Raw genomic sequence first — 17,434 nt, forward strand, 5'->3', positions numbered from 1 at the left:
GATCTCCTGGGTGTCCACACCTCTGTTACGAGGCTGATTCAGAATCACCAGACTCGATGGAGCATTTGCTGTCCTATTGGATGGCTGGTCACATGCTCTCGGTTTGGTTCAGGGCATGTTCGTACAACACATTCGTGAAGTGCTTCCTCTGCCCTCCTCTAGTGGGTCTGCCCTATGTGAGCTGGGAGATGCTGACCTGCTTTGGGAGCCTGGTGTCTGAATCTAAACTATAATCCAACGAAGCTGATGGTGGATGGTCACAGCTTCAATGCTTGTGGTGCCTGCTTCTGAGAGGACAGTGATGGTTGTACATTGATCCTCTCATTTACTGTGTTACATCTACTGCAGGCAGCATTGATGGTAAAACACCGAAGCTTTGAGGTGCCTCCTATATTGTGTACAGTATTGGTCTCGTTATTTAAGGAAAGATGTAAATGCATTGGAAGTAGTTCAGGGAAAATTCACTGGACTAATTCCAAGAATGAACGGATTGTTTTATGAGGAAAGGACAGAGAGATGAGGTTTGTATCCACTACGGTTCAGAACAATAAGAGACAACTTGATCAAAATCTGTAAGATCGGGTGGGGTGTTGACAGGGTGGATGTGGAGAGGATATTTCGTCTTGTTGGAGAATCTAGAACGAGGGAGCATTGTATAAAAATATTCATTTAATAGAGAGATGGTGAGAAATTCTTCCTCTCAGAGGGTTTGAATGCTTTGGAACTCTCTTCCTCAAAAGAAGCAGAATCTTTGAATAATGTTAAGGCAGTTGTTAGATGGATTCTCAAAAAGCAACGGGGTGAAAGATTATTGGGGAAAGGCAGGAATGTGGGATTGAGGTTACAATCAGATCAAGCACAAAGTTATTGAACAGCGGCACAGGGTTGAGGGGCTGAGTGACCTACTCCTGCTTTTAATTTGTATTCTTAAAAAGAGCAACTACGCCTGAAAGGTGGAATTGAACCACTCTGTCGTTAGACAGCTACAGGTTTGAAGCCTGCACCCCAGACCACTGAGGGTCATTCAGGCAGTAGTCAAATATTACCTCAACATTATATAAAGCACTGATGGTCCCACTACTTTTAGTTTGGGCTGACTGATTTTGTGTTTTATTTAATCTCTCTGACTCTCTTGTTCTGTAACACCTTAAACCATAAACAGAAATCACTGCAGGGAAGTTGTTTCAACTCATTTCACAAGAATGATGCCTCCGATCCCATCAGAGGCTGCAGACTCATATGCAAATATCACACTCCGGACTGGGCAGCTGATCAGTTCCAGGGTCAAAGAACAAAAACGAAGTGGAAAGAAAATTACAGCACACGAACAGGCCCTTTGGCCCTCCAAGCCTGCACCGACCATGCTGCCTGACTGATGTGAAACCCCTTCCTCTTCAGGGCCTATATCTCTCCATTCCCATCCCATTCACACATGTGTCTAGGCGCCCCACAAAAGTCACTATCGTATCTGCTTCCACTGCCTCCCTCAGCATCGAGTTCCAGGCACCCTCCAACCTCTGTGCAAAATATTTGCCTCACCCATCTCCTTTAAACCTTGCCCCTCGCACCTTGAACCTATGCTCCCTAGTAACTGACTCTTCCACCATGGGAAAAAACTTCTGACTATCCAATCTGTCCATGCCCCTCATAATATTGTAGACTTCCATCGGGTTGCCCCCTCAATCTCCGTTGTTCCAATGAGAACAAACAAAGTTCCTCCAACCTCGCCTCATAGCTAACACCCTTCAAGTCAGGTAACATCCTGGTAAATATTTTCTACGCCCTCGCCAAAGCCTCCACATACTCCTGGGTAGTGTAGCGGCCAGAATTGAACACTATATTCCAAGTGCAGCCTAACTAAGGTTCTATAAAGCTGCAACATGACCTGCCAATTTTTAAACTCTATCTGCCATCTCTCCGCCCAAGTCTCCAACAGATCTATGTCCTCTGATGGTCCTCATCCGCAAATCCACCAACCTTTGTGTCATCCACAAACTTACTAATCAAACCAGTTGTATTTTCCTCCAATTCATTTATATATATCAAAAACAGCAAAGGTCCCAACATTGATCCCTGAGGAATGCCACTTGTCACAGCCCTCCATTTAGAAACAACCCCTTCCATTGCTATCCTTTGTCTTCTATTACTGAGACAGTTGTGTTTCTTCCTTTCCAGCTCACCTCTGATCCTGTGCAACTTCATCTTCTGCACTAGTCTTGAGAGACCTTGTCAAAAGCCTCTCTGAATCGATGTAGACAAGATCCACTGCGCTACCCTCATCAATCATCTTTGTCACTGCCTCGAAAAACTTGATCAGGTTAGTGAGACATGACCTCCTCTTCACGTAACCATGTTGCCCCTCGCTGAAATGTCCACTTTTTTCCAAGTGGGAGTAAGTCCTGTCTCTAAGAATCCTCTCCAATAATTTCCCTAGCAATGATGTAAGGCTCACTGGCCTGTAATTATCTGGATTATCCTTGCTACCCTTCTTAAACAAAGGAACAACATTGGCTATTCTCCAATCCTCTATAGTGGTGATGACACACGACAACGCAGAATCACTGAGCAGAAACTGATATCCAAGTTCTGCACACATGAGAACGGCCTCAACCGGGATCCTGGGTTCATGTCCCACTATCTGTAATCTCCACGACTTGCCTGGGCTTGTACAATCTCATGAACTGTCCTGGCTGGAGACAATTTACACCTCTTTAACTTGTGCTTAACCCTCTCTCCACTCACATTGTCTGTTTCTGTTGTCTATAACTTCATTGCAGTGTTAATGTAAGGCTACTTGTGACACTAATAAATAAAGTTTTCTCCAAAATCTTCCATGCTACTACACAACCCTGCCACAGCAAACTCTGCAAGATGTGCCAGATCATCGACACGGATGCCATCATCTTACATGAGAACACCATCCACCAAGTACACAGTACACACTCTTGCATCTTGGCCAACGTTGTCTACCTGGAAAGGATGTCCCAAGGCAGGATACATTGATGAGACCATGCAATGGATGAATGGACACTGCTCAAGAATCGTCAGGCAGGAGTGTTCCCTTTCTGTTGGGGAAACTTCAGCAGTCATGGGCATTCAGCCTCTGATCTTTGGGTAAGCATTCTCCAAGGTGGCCTTCACACACATGACAACGCAGAATCGCTGAGCAGAAACTGATAGCCAAGTTTCGCACACATGAGGACGGCCTCAACCAAGATCTTGGGTTCATATCACACTATCTGTAACCCCCATGACTTGCCTGGGCTTGCAAAATCTCACTAACTGTCCCGTCTGGAGACACTACACACCTCTTTAATCTGTGCTTAGCCCTGTCTCCACAAACACTGTCCGCACCTGTAAAGGCTTGATTACTTGTTAAGATTCACATTCCAACCATTATCTTGTAATTGAGTTTGTGTCTATATCTGCCCTTTTTGTGAAACTAATCCTGCACTCACCTATGAAGGGCTGGTGCTCCGGAAGCTCGTGCTACCAAATAAACCTGTTGGACTTTAACCTGGTGTTTTGAGACTTACTGTGCTTACGTCAGTCCAACGCTGGCAACTCCACATCATGGCCACTACTGATGTAAGGCCTATAATTTCACTGATCTGATTTATTATTGTCACATGTAGTGAAAAGTATTGTTTCTTGCTCGCTACTTAGACAAAAGACACCATCCATAGAGAAGGAAAGGAGAGGGTGCAGAATGTAGGATGCAGTGTTCATTCCAGATCTGTAGGATATGCGCATGGACTAGCTCCAGGCTTAAAGATTTTATGTGGTAATTTCATCGCTCCTTGCTGCTTTGTTTTTCTGAATTTGTGTGATGGCTCCATAGATGTTGGTGGAGTTCCGAGCTTGTGTTTGACTGGGTTTTGAGGGATGGAGTCACGAACACTATTGTCACCAGTTGGCTGTTGATTGAAAAAGTCTTCAGAATGTTCCATTTGTAGTAGAAATAACTTGCTGCGGTGGTGTGGGGCCACACACAAGGGAACACTTAAATACCAAGCTGAAATCCACCATGCAAACCTTATAATGAAGGCTGTTTTTAACCATTGAAGTTAGTTGGCTCTTCACCAAATACAATGGGATGGAGCTTTAAAAGCCGTTGTTGGGCAGCCAGCACTGACTGGCTCGCCCGAAAGGTGGAATTGAACCACTCTGTCGCTAGACAGCTACAGGTTTGAAGCCTGCACCCCAGACCACTGAGGTTCATCCGGGCATACATAGGAAGTAACACCGGCCGTATATAAACCTCTGGGATCAGCATTACATTACAGTCATGGTGACTACTTTTTAGAAAATGTTTTCTGTCTGCCTCGGATGTACGGCGACCTTTCGTCATTTGAAATCACCACATTTAAGGAGTTCCGACTCGTTTTACAGGGATTTTTACTCCCATTCCACAGCGGGTTCGCGCATTCATATGTAAATTACCACTTCCTGATTGGCCGCCGTCTGCATGCCCAAGCAAAGTCATGCTGCAATTGCATTTTCCGAAAAGTTGCGCCCTCAGAGTGTCCTGGAGGATCAAGTGAATCCTCAAGTCATAAAAAGAACTCATCATCGTCCCTCTCAGACTCCACCTTGCTTTGGGAGTAAATTTCAATCCTTCAATAGCAGCACAGACCCTAATGAGTTAATCTTGCAAACACAAGCTGCTTGTTCTGGCCTCAGAACATCTTTCTCCTTTGCAGACTGAAACTCACAGGCTACAATCTGCTCCTCACACTTTTCCAGGAACGCAGACCTCTCAAGCAAATTAGTAACTTCCCTGAGGAACATTCCCACATTGCCTGACTGATTCCAAACTCCCCCCTGAATTAAAACTCCTGAAATCATTTCTAATAGCCTGAGCTGGGATTTGACTTAATTTAGAAACATAGAAACTAGAAGCAAAAGTTGGCCATTCAGCCCTTCAAGCTCTGCCATTTTGATAATGACTGATCATCAAATTCAACATACAGATCTCCCTTCCCCCATATCCCTTGATCGCTTTAGCCCCAAGAGATATATCTAATTTCTTCTTCAAATCAGACAACATTTTGGACTCAACTATTTTGTGTGGTAATGAATCCCACACATTCACCACCTTCTGGGTGAAGAAATTTCTCCTCATGTCAGTTCTAAAAGGTTATCCTCAAACTATAACCCCTAGTTCTGGATTCCCCCACCATCGGGAATTTTCTTTCTGAATCTATCCTGTCCAGCCCTGATAGAATTTTATAAGTTTCTATGAGATCCCTCTTATTTTGCTAAACTTCAGGGAATCCTAACCGACTTAGTCTCTTCTCATTTGAGGACCTGTCATCCCAGGAATCAGCCTGGTAAACCTGTGCTGCTCTCCCTCTATAGCAAGGGCATCTTTCCTCAGATAATCATTTATGGTACAGTTGTGCCCAAAGAAGCACAGAGATGGGAGACAGGGAACAAACCCCTGCAGGCTATGACCTAAGTTGGGAACTGAACCCAGGTCCCTGGCATTGTGAAGCAAAAGTGCTAACCACTACTACTGCACTGCTCATTAGGAGCGACCTCTCCATAAATCACTGGTACTGATGTTTTAAGGATGCTATTCCAATCCTATTTTCCAGCACTTGTTCTGTAGCCTTGAATGCGACGTTTCAAGTGCTGTGGGAAACTCTTCCTCTCTTCCTCACTCTATTATCTTCTGTACCACTGTGCCCCCTCCATTATGTGGAGATGCCTGCGTTGGACTGGGGTAAACACAGTAAGAAGTCTGACACGCCAGTTTTAAGTCCAACCAATTTATTTGATAGTAAACTCACAAGCTTTCGAGGTCGGATTGGCGGATGGTGACTAGTGGAGTGCCCCAGGGGTCGGTGCTGGGGCCTCAGCTTTTTACCATTTATATAGATGATCTGGAGGAGGGAACCGAGTGTAGGGTGTCGAAATTTGCTGATGACACCAAGATTGGGGGAAACGGCAAATTGTGCGGAGGGTGTGGAGAGTCTGCAGAAGGATCTAGATAGGCTGGGCGAATGGGCCAGGAAATGGCAAATGGAATTTAATGTTGGCAAGTGTGAGGTGGTCCACTTTGGTAGGAAGAATGGTAGGAAGGACTATTACTTACGTGGCGAAAAACTGCAGCAGGCGACGGTGCAGAGGGACCTCGGGGTCCTTGTGCATGAGTCGCAAAAACCCAGCTTGCAGGTGCAGCAGGTGGTCAGGAAGGCGAATGGGATGCTGGCCTTCATAGCGAGGGGGATTGAATATAAAAATAGGGAGGTCTTGCTGCAGCTGTATAGGGCATTGGTGAGGCCGCAGCTGGAGTACTGTGTGCAGTTTTGGTCACCGCACTTACACAAGGATATTTTGGCCTTGGAGGGAGTGCAGAGGAGGTTTACTAGGCTGATGCCGGAGTTGAGGGGGTTGAGCTATGAGGAGAGGCTGAATAAACTAGGCTTGTACTCGTTAGAGTTTAGAAGAATGAGGGGAGATCTCATTGAGACGTATAAGATGGTGAATGGGATGGATAGGATAGAGGTGGAGAGACTCTTCCCGCTCAAAAAAGACAGTAGGACTAGGGGGCACAGCCTCAAGATAAAGGGGGGTGCGGTTTAGAACGGAGTTGAGGAGGAACTTCTTCACTCAAAGGGTGGTGAATCTCTGGAATTCTCTGCCCGTTGAAGTGGTGGAGGCTGCCTCGCTAAATATTTTTAAGACGCGGGTTGATGGGTTTTTGATAAGAGAGGGGATTAAGGGTTATGGGGAGAGGGCGGGAAAGTGGAACTGAGCCACGACAGATCAGCCATGATCTTATTGAATGGCGGGGCAGGCTCGAAGGGCTAGATGGCCTACTCCTGCTCCTATTTCTTATGTTCTTATGTTCTTATGTTTCCCTCTTTGTCAGGTGAATGAAGAGTTCTGGCCTCAGACAGCACATATAACAGCACAGACAGTTTACAGATTACTGATTAGAATGCGAATCTTTACACCTAACCTGCTATTCAAGTCTTAAAGTGGCCAACAATGTGAGTGGAAGGAGCACTAAACACAGCCCTCTCCATTACCCTGTCTACCTGCTTATAGTATTTCTCCTCTATTTGTTACCTCTACATTCGCACTGCACTAAGAAGAAGGCTGAGAGGAGATTAGATAGAGATGTTCAAAATCATGAGGGGGCTGGACAGAGTTGATAGAGAGAAACTGTTCCTGCTCGTAAAAGGATCAAGAGTGAGAGGGCACAGATTTAAAGTTAAAGGAACAAATTTGATGTTCAAAAAATATCTATTTCTCGCAGTGAATGATTCAACTCAGGAGTGCACCTCCTGGTGATGAGGTGGAGGCAGATTCAATCGAAGCATTTAAGAGGACATCAGATTTTTAAAACTTCATTCATGGAAAATGGGGGCATCGCTGGCTGGCCAGCATTTATTGCCCTTCCTGAGTTGCCTGAGGGCAGTTGAGAGTCAACCACATTGCTGTGACTCTGGAGTCACATGTAGGCCAGACCAGGTAAGGAGGGCAGATTTCCTTCCCTAAAGGACATTGGTGAACCAGATGGGTTTTTGCGACAATGGTTTCACTTTCATCAGTAGATTCTTAATTCCACGTTTTTTAATTGGATTTAAACTCCACCGTCTGCTGTAGTGGAATTCAAACCAGGGGCCCTGAGATGATTATTTGAATAGAAAGAGGGGAATAGCACTAGGTCACTAAATCAGGTGGCACAGTGGTTAGCACTGCTACCGCACAGCACGAAGGACCTGGGTTCAATTCCAGCTTTGGGTGACAGTTTGTATGTTCCTTGTGTCTATGTGGGTTTCCTCTGGGTGCTCCAGTTTCCTCCCACAGTCCAAAGATGATGAATTGGCCATGCTAAATTGCCCCTTAGCGTCAGGGGGTCTAGCAGGGTAAATATGTGGGGTTTGGGGCCAAAAGAAAAGATGCTGGAAAATCTTACCAGTTGAGACAACATCTATAAGGTGAGAGAAGAGCTGATGTTTTAAATCTAGATGACTCTTTGTCAAAGAATGTTTTACACCCAGTGAGTGGTTTTACAAAGTGTCATCTGGACTCGAAACCGTCGGCTCTTTTCTCTCCTTACAGATACCGCCAGACCTGCTGAGATTTTCCCCAATTTTCTCTTTTGGTTTCAGATTCCAGCATCCGCAATAATTTGCTCTTATGTGGGGTACGGAGATAGGTGGGATTATTTTCGATGCAGGCTCGATGGGCTGAATGGCCTCTTTCTGCACTGTAGGGATTCTACGATGGTACTCATTTGGAGAGTTGGGTGCAGACGTGATGGGCCAAATGTCCTCTTTCAAAGCAGTCACAATTCCATTTACTCCCTCACTTCATGTCTCTTTCTCAATGAGCCTGTCCCAATCCCTCTTTTTCTTTCCTCATTCCAATTCATGAAACATCTCGCTTCTCTGGAATTCCTGTTCCTCAAGAGTAAATCCCCTGGGAGAGGGGGGGGGTTTTTGGGACCAATGTTTCCGCAGATTAATTCAATTGTTTGGATGAAATAATTATTCCTTCAGTCGTCATATCCTGCAGTGCTGCTCGATGTTGTGCCCACTCCTTGTTCTTTCTGTGTGTGTGTATGTGTGTGTGTGTGATGCAATCCCCTTCCTGCTCTCTCTCTCTCTCTCTCTGACTCACTCGGAAATGCTGAGTGAAGAGGTGCCTGGGGTCTCTGAGTCACTACCCCCCCCCCCCCCCCCCCCCAAAAAAACCTTTCCAGGCAGCCGATTCCGGCTAACCCTCACTGCCTGTAAATGAGCAAAAGCAAGTGATTTAAGTCCCTGGCAGCAGCTTTATCCCAGGAGAGGGCCGACCTGTTGTGCATATTAGGAGGGGAAGAAGCCTCTGGCAGTCAGGCAGCCCACAACTTAGGACGTTGACGTGTTTACAGTCACTACCTCAACATAATAGCTAATTCCCGTTATTACAGCCAGCTCTCTCCATTCCTGTCATTTCCCCCTTGCACATTAAGTCTTTGTTCTTCTCTTGCTAGTTTACTCATCTCTGTCTTCACCCTCTCCGCCCCCCTGCAACCTAAGCTTTTCGAGTCTGCCAGTTCCTGCTACTAGGGATAGGGCAAAGTTTTTAAAATTTATTTGTTAGTGCCACAAAGTAGGCCTATATTAATGGTGTAATGAAGTTACTGTGAAAATCCCCTAGTCGCCACACTCCGGCATCTGCTCATGGACACTTTAGGGAGAATTTAGCACCTAAGCAGCACGTCTTTCGGGAGGAAACAGGAGCATCCAGAGGAAACCTGCACTGACACGGGGAGAACATGCGGGCACTGCACAGACAGTGACCCAAGCTGGGAATTGAACCCGGGTCCCTAGGAGGCAGCAGTGTTAACCGCTGTGCCACCATGCCCTCCCCTCAGCTTAACTCTCGTGCTTTCTCCAAGTCTGCCTATCCCTGCTTCCTACTCAGGTAGGGAGAAACTGTTCCTACTAGCAAAAGGGTCAATACCTGGGCACTGATCTAAAGTGATTAGAAAGGAACCAAAGGTGAGATGAGGTTTTTTTTACACACAGTGAGTGGTTAGGTTCTTTTCTGATTTGATTTGACTTATTATTGTCACATGTATTAGCATACAGTGAAAAGTATTGTTTCCTGCACACTATTCAGACAAAGCATACCATACATAGGGAAGGAAAGTAGAGGGCACAGAATGCAATGTTAGAGTCAGGGTGTAGAGAAAGATCTACTTAAAGTGAGGTAGGTCCCTTCAAAAGTCTGATGGCAGCAGGGAAGAAGCTGTGCTTGAGTCGTTTGGTACATGACCTCAGATTTTTGTATCTTTTTCCTAATGGAAGAAGGTGGAAGAGAGAATGTCCGGAGTGCATGGGACCCTTAATTATGCTGGCTGCTTTTCCGAGGCAGTGGAAAGTGTAGACAGAGCCAATGGATGGGAGGCTGGTTTGCGTGATGGATTGGGCTACGTTCACAATCCTTTGTAGTTTCTTGTGAGGGTCATAATGGAGATGCTGAATATGAGTTTAGAAAGGCGTCATGTGTCAGCTCAATGGGCCGGAGGGTTTGTACCTGTGCTGCAATGGTCTTTGTGATGGAGGAGATTAGCTGTGATGTTCCTGCAAGGGCAGGGGTTGTTTTCTATTCTTTCACTGGATGTGGGTGTCACTGGCTAGGTCAACATTTATTGCCCATCTCTAATCACCATTGAGAAGGTGATAATATGCCACCTTCTTGAACCATGTAATGTAGGTACTCCTACAGTGCTGTTAGGAAGGGTGTTCCAGGATTTGGACCCAGTGAAAGAACAGTGGTATATTCCCAAGTCAGGATAGTGAGTAACTTGGAGGGGAAAATCCAGTTGGTGGCGTTCCCAGATGTCTGCTCTTCTAGATAGTAGTGGTCATGCATTCGGAAGGTGCTGCCGAAGCAGCCTTAGTAAGTTCCTGCAGTGCATCTTGTAGGTGATACATACGCCTGCCATTGTTGTCAGGGATGTAGGGATTTAATGTTTGTAGAAGGGATAATAATCAAGTAGGCTGCTTTGTCCTTGGTGGTGTCAAGATTGTGAGTGTTGTTGGAGCTACACTCATCACAGGCAAGTGGGGAGTATTTCATCAGACTCCTGACCCATGCCTTGTAGGATGTGGACAGGCTTTGGGGAGTCAGGAAGTGAGTTACTCATCACAGGATTCTTAACTTCTAACCTGCTTTTGTAGCCACAGGATTTATATGGCTAGTCCAGTTCAGTTTCTGGCCAATGGTAATCCCCCCCAGGATGTTGATGGTGAGGGGATTCAGTGATAGTGATACTATTGAATGTCAAGGGATAATGATTAGATCCTCTCTTGTTGCTGGTGGTCATTGCCTGGCACTTGTGTGGTGTGAATGTTATTTGCCACTTGTCAGCCCAAACCTGGATATTGTCCAAGTCTTGTTGAATTTGAACATGAACCCCTTCAGTATCTGAGGAGTCACGAATGATGCTGAACATTGTGCAGGCAAAGAACAAAGAACAAAGAACAAAGAAAATTACAGCAGAGGAACAGGCCCTTTGGCCCTCCAAGCCCACACTGACCATGCTGCCTGACTTAACTACAATCTCCTACCCTTCTGGGGACCATATCCCTCTATTCCCATCCTATTCATATACTTGTCAAGATGCCCCTCAAAAGTCACTGCCGTATCTGCTTCCACTACCTCCCCCAGCAACGAGTTCCAGGCACCCATTACTCTCTGTGCAAAAAATCTGCCTCATACATCTCCTTTAAACCTTGCCCCTTACATCTTAAACCTGTGCCCCGTAGTAATTAACTCTTCTAACCTGGGAGAAAGCTTCCGTCTATCCACTCTGTCCATGCCTCACATAATCTTACAGACTTCTATCACTAGGCCTCCCCTCAACCTCCGTCGCTCCAGTGAGAACAAACCAAGTTTCTCCAACCTCTCCTCATAGCTAATGCTTTCCATATCAGGCAACATCCTGGTACCTATTTTCCATACCCTCTCCAAAGTCTCCACATCCTTCTGGTAGTGTAGCGACCAGAATTGAACACTATATTCCAAGTGCGACCTAACTAAGGTTCTATAAAGCTGCAACATAACTTGCCAATTTTTAAACTCAATGCCCCGGCCGATGAAGGCAAGCATGCCGTAAGCCTTCTTGACTGCCTTCTCCACCTGCATTGCCACTTTCAGTGATCTGTGTACCTGGACACCCATTTTCCTGTCAATACTCTTAAGGGTTCTGCCATTTACTGTATATTTCCTATCTGTATTAGACCTTCCAAAATGCACTGCCTCACATTTGTCCAGATTAAACCCCATCTGCCACCTCTCTGCCCAAGTCTCCAACTGATCTATATCCTGTTGTATCCTCTGACGGATCTCATCGCTATCCGCAAATCCACCAACCTTTGTGTTAGCCACAAACTTACTAGTCAATCCAGTTACATTTTCCTCCAAATCATTTATATATATTACAAATAGCAAAGTCCCAGCACTGATCCCTGAGGAGCACCACTTGTCACAGCCCTCCATTCAGAAACACATCCTTCCACTGCTACCCTCTGTCTTTTTTGACCGAGCCTTTTTGTATCCACCTTGCCAGCTCACCTCTGATCCATACGACTTCTGTCCTGAGGGACCTTGTCAAAGTCATCTGCGAACGTGCCCTGTTCTGACCTTATGATGGAAAGAAGATCATTGATGAAGCAGCTGAAGATGGTTGGGCCCAGGACACTACCCTGAGAAACTCCTGCAGGGATGTCCTGGAACTGAGGTGATTGACCTCCAAAACCATCTTCCTTTGTGCCAGGGATGACTCCACCAGTGGAAATTTTTCACCATAATTCCCATTGACTCCGGTTTTGCTAGGGCTCCTTGATGCCACATTAGGTCAAATGTATCCTTGATGTCAAGAACAGTCACTCTCACCTCACTTCTGGAGTTCAGCTCTTTTTTCCATGTTTGAATGAAGGCTATGATGAGGTCAGGAACTGAGTGATCCTGGCTGAACCCAAACAAAGCGTCAGTGAGCAGGTTATTCCTGAGTAATCGCTGCTTGATAGCACTGTTGATGACACCATCCCTCACTTTATCGATGATCAAGAGTAGGCTGATGGGCCATCAATTGGCTGGGTTGGATTTGTCTTGTTTCTTGCCTACAGGACAATTTTCCACATTACTGGGTTGATGGAACAGCTTGGCTGGGGGATGCGGCCATGAATTTCCAAGCTAGCATGAAGATTGAACCCACATTTGAGCTGTCTAGAACATAGAACATAGAACACTACAGCACAAACAGGCCCTTCGGCCCACAAGTTGCACCAATCATATCCATACCTACCAGGCCTATCTATAACTCTCAATCCCATTAAATCCCATGTACTCATCCAGAAGTCTCTTAAAAGACCCCAACGAGTTCACCTCTACCACCACCAACGGCAGCCTATTCCACTCACTTACCATCCTCTGAGTGAAAAATTTACCCCTGGCATCTCCTCTGTCTAAGCTTATCAACCTGGTTAGAACCTAGAAAACCTGTCTACCATCAACAAGAGTGATGAAATACTCTTCATTTGCCTGGATGAATGCAACTCCAACAATACTGAAGATGTTGGAGAGACAGACTTAATAGTCTTAAAGAGAGCTGACACTCTCCCTATGGGCTGAATAACCTCCTGTGCACTTCTGTGGTTTTCATGTCTCTTTTATCCCTGTTTTTCCACTGTCTCTTTAACTGGGAGGGTTGGCGTGGGATTGGGGGGGGGTGGTGGGGGTGATGATTTTAAGGGAGGTAGGGTTAGCACTGCTGCCTCAGAGCCCCAGGAACCCGGGTTCAATTCCAGCCTCGGATCACTGTCTGTGTGGAGTTTGCACGTTCTCCCCAAATCTGCGTGGGTTTCTTCTGGGTGCTCTGGTTAATAAGAACTAGGAGCAGGAGTAGGCCACCTGGCCCCTCGATCCTGCCCCGCCATTCAATAAGATCACAGCTGACCTTTTTGCGGACTCAGCTCCACTTACCCACCCGCTCACCATAACCCTTAATTCCTTCAAAAGTCTATCTATCCGTGCCCGGTCCCTCCCATAGTCCGGAGATGTGTGGGTTGGGTGAGTCGTCCATGCTAAATTTTTCCTTAGTGTCAGGGGAATGTGTGGGTTGGGTGGATTAGCCATGGTAAATGCGTGGGGTCATGGGGATGAGGCAAGGGGGGGTGAACATGGGTAAGATGCTCTTTCGGTGACTGGGTACAGACTCGATGGGCTAAATGGTCTCCTTCTGCACCACAGGGATTCTATTCTATTCAGTCATAATAAGGAAACGTCAGCCCCCTCCACCTCCCCGCCCCCCCAAATCCGACCACCAACACTGCTCTCCCCAGGGGAAATAGCTAGCTGTTGAATGGCAATAAAATACTAGATGGCCTTTGAATAGTAAGAGATAACCTTCTTAACCAGCTGAGGAAATAGTGAGGTAATGAACAAGAAACGCAACCCACAATTATTTTCCTGTATTCAAATCACAATTTTTCAACGCAAGCTCCACGAATCCTGCCAATTAATAAGCTATAAATATGCGTAACGTATGTCAGAACATAAGACGTGTGCTCTGCTAATAATTTTGTGCATCAGTGCACGGTGGGATTTAACTCCACATTCATTGTTTACGTCCAAAGACAGCAGTGAATCAAGTGGAACAATCGAATCACACACTCTGCTAATCGGTTTAATCGCCCTTCCCGCTCTGTGCAAAAAATAGCTCACTCTTATTTTTGGGTTTTGCGATGTAGAGACTGCGCTGCTGCTGCTGCTTTTTTTATTTACGAGCTGATTCCTTGACGCAAATCCTAAAGTGCTCAGAAGCTCTCAACAGGAGTTCACGGTGTCAGTGCCAGTGTCACCTCCTGCCCACCCCCTGCTCTCTCTCTCTGTCTCTCTTAAAGGGACCAACTGCATCTCTCCCAGGAAAGACATCTTTCCGCAGAGGGGGGAAATGAAATGTCAACTTTTTCTTTTACCCGGAGTTTTGAAACTCTTTGTTTATTCACAGGATGTGGGGTGCCACTGTTACATCTCAGCTGTCCCTGTACCTTAAACAATTTCACAAGTGTTATTATTATTTACGTGTCACAAGCCGGCTTACGTTAACACTGCAATGAAGTTACTGTGAAAATCCCCAAGTCACCACACTCCAGCACTTGTTTGGGTACACTGAGGAAGAATTAGGCATGGCTAATGCACCTAACCAGCACTGTCTTTCGGACCCCTGTGGAAGGAAACCGGAGCGCCCGGGGGAAACCCATGCAGACACAGGGAGAACGTGCAGACTCCGCACAGTAAATGGCCCAAGCTGGGAATCAAACCCAGGTCCCTGGCACTGTGAAGCAGCAGTGCTAACCACTGTGCCACCATGCCACCCTGCTGGACCATTTGAAAGAGCAGTCAGTTCTCCTTTTGATAGTGTTTCTTTCTTCACAGCCACACATTGTTTTTTATCCTTTGGAGAATAGTTGGGGACAAAGTGTGGGAAGGATCCCAGGTTCAACAAGCCATCAACACTCCTCCCATAGTCAACAAGTCCTGGTACTGGATTTGAACCTGGAGCTCTATGGTTCAGCAGTGGGTGCCACAGGACCCCTTTTGGTCGGGGTGCTGAGGGTTTATTGTTATATAGATGCCAAATCAGATAAGGCTACAACAGATTGCCTCCCCTAAAGAACATTAACGACTTTTCCAGAAATTCACTGTTACTGAATCTGGTGGCACAGTGGTTAGCACTGCTACCTCACAGAACCAGGGATGCGGGTTCGATTCCTGGTTTAGGTCACTGTCTATGTGGAGTGTGCATGTTCTCCCCATGTCTGCGTGTGTTCCCTCTGGATGTTCTGGTTTTCTCCTACAGAGTGAAAGATGTGCTGGTTAGGTGCATTGGCCATGCCTAATTCTTCCTCAGTGTACCCAAACAAGTGCTGGAGTGTGGTGACTTGGGGATTTTCACAGTAACTTCATTGCAGTGTTAAATGTAAGCCGATTTGTGATATTAATAAATAAATTGTAGATTTAGGTTAAAAGAAACAGACTTACTTATTATTTAAATTTAAACTCTCCCAGCTGTTGTGATGGGATTTGAGCTCTTTTTATTCTTTCATGGGATGTGGGCATCGCTGTCAAGGGCATTTATTGCCTATCCCTGTGCCAGACCATTTCAGAGGGCAGTTAGCTGTAGTAAGGATGGCAGATTTCCTTCCCTAAAGGGTATAAGTGAACCAGATGGGTTTTTACAACGACCGTGGTCACCATTTAAGCTCTGACGAAGGGTCATCCTGACTCAAAATATTGACTCTATTCTCTCTCCACAGAAACCAGAGGGTGGTTGTAGAGGGTTGTTTTTCAAACTGGAGGCTGTGACCAGTGGTGTGCCTCAGGGATCAGTGCTGGGCCCACTGTTATTTGGCATTTATATTAATGATTTGGATGAGAATATAGGAGGCATGGTTAGTAAGTTTGCAGATGACACCAAGATTGATGGCATAGAGGACAGTGAAGGAAGTTATCTTCAATTTCAACGGGATCTTGATCAATTGGGCCATTGGGGTGAAGAATGGCAGATGGAGTTTAATTTGGACGAATGTGAGGTGATGCATTTTGGCAGATTGAACCCAGGCAGGACTTAGTTAATGGTAGGCGTCAGGGACAGAACAAAGAGATCTAGGGGCCCATGTTCATAGCTCCTTGAAAGTGGAGTCACAGGTGGATAGAGTGCGGAAGAAGGCATTCGATACGCTTGGTTTCATCAGTCAGAACATTGAACAGAGGACTTGGGATGTTTTGTTGAATTTGTACAAGACATTGGTGAGACCACACTTAGAATAATGTGTGCAGTTCTGGTCACTCTATTATAGAAAGGATATTATTAAACTAGAAAGAGTGCAGAAAAGATTTGCTGGGATGCTACCAAACATGATGGATTGAAGTACAAGGAGAGGCTAGATAGACAGGGACTCTTTTCTCTGGAGCGTAGGAGGCTGCGGGGTGATCTTATAGAGGTCTATAAAATAATGAGGGGCGCAGATCAGCTAGATAGTCAATATCTTTTCCCAAAGGTAGGGGAGTCTAAAACTAGAGGGCATGGATTTAAGGTGAGAGGGGCGAGATACAAAGGTATCCAAAGGGACAATTCTTTCACACAGAGGGTGGTGAGTGTCTGGAACAAGCTGCTAGAAGTAGAAGTAGAGGCAGGTACAATTTTGTCTTGTAGAAAGCATTTAGATAGTTTCATGGGTGAGATAAGAACAAAAGAACATAAGAAATAGGAGCAGGAGTAGGCCATCTAGCCCTTCGAGCCTGCCCCGCCATTCAATAAGATCATGGCTGATCTGAAGTGGCTCAGTTCCACTTTCCCACTTTCTCCCCATAACTCTTAATTCCCTTGCCTACCAAAAACCTACCTACTCGTGTCTTAAAAAATTTAGCGAGGTAGCCTCCACTATTTCAACTGGCAGAGAATTCCAGAGATTCACCACCCTTTGAGTGAAGAAGTTCCTCCTCAACTCCGTTCTAAACCGCCCTCCCTTATCTTGAGGCTGTGCCCTCTAGTCCTGCTATCCTTTCTGAGTGGGAAGAATCTCTCTACCTTTACCCTATCCATCCCCTTCATTATCTTATACGTCTCTATAAGATCCCCTCTCATCCTTCTAAACTCCAACGAGTACTGACCCAGTCTATTCAGCCTCTCTTCATAGTCCAACCCCCTCATTTCCAGTATCAGCCTAGTGAACCTCCTCTGCACTCCCTCCAAGGCCAAAATATAATGTCAGATGGGTATAGAGGGATATGGGCCAAATGCAGGCAATTTAGATTAGCTTAGGGGTTTTAAAAAAAAGGGTAGCATGGACAAGTTGGGCCAAAGGGCCTGTTTCCATGCTGTAAACCTCTATGACTCTAAGCTGTCAGACCTGCT

At 45.8% G+C, this 17,434-nt stretch overlaps 1 long non-coding RNA gene and 2 other non-coding genes across 3 annotated transcripts in view; all 3 read right to left on the bottom strand.

Annotated features, from left to right (window-relative positions):
* Nucleotides 1-17,434, bottom strand: part of LOC145345225 (uncharacterized) — a 790,615-nt gene that overhangs the window by 567,698 nt on the left and 205,483 nt on the right. The gene's annotated exons all lie outside the window — the stretch shown is intronic.
* On the bottom strand, nucleotides 944-1,030 carry trnastop-uca (transfer RNA opal suppressor (anticodon UCA)). Its single transcript has one exon. It is a non-coding gene; the product is annotated as a tRNA-Sec (tRNA).
* Nucleotides 4,142-4,228, bottom strand: trnastop-uca (transfer RNA opal suppressor (anticodon UCA)). Its single transcript has one exon. It is a non-coding gene; the product is annotated as a tRNA-Sec (tRNA).

This window comes from Carcharhinus amblyrhynchos, chromosome 7 (assembly GCF_965287045.1).
Source record: "Carcharhinus amblyrhynchos chromosome 7, sCarAmb.v2.hapA, whole genome shotgun sequence".
NCBI classification, from domain to species: domain Eukaryota; kingdom Metazoa; phylum Chordata; class Chondrichthyes; order Carcharhiniformes; family Carcharhinidae; genus Carcharhinus; species Carcharhinus amblyrhynchos.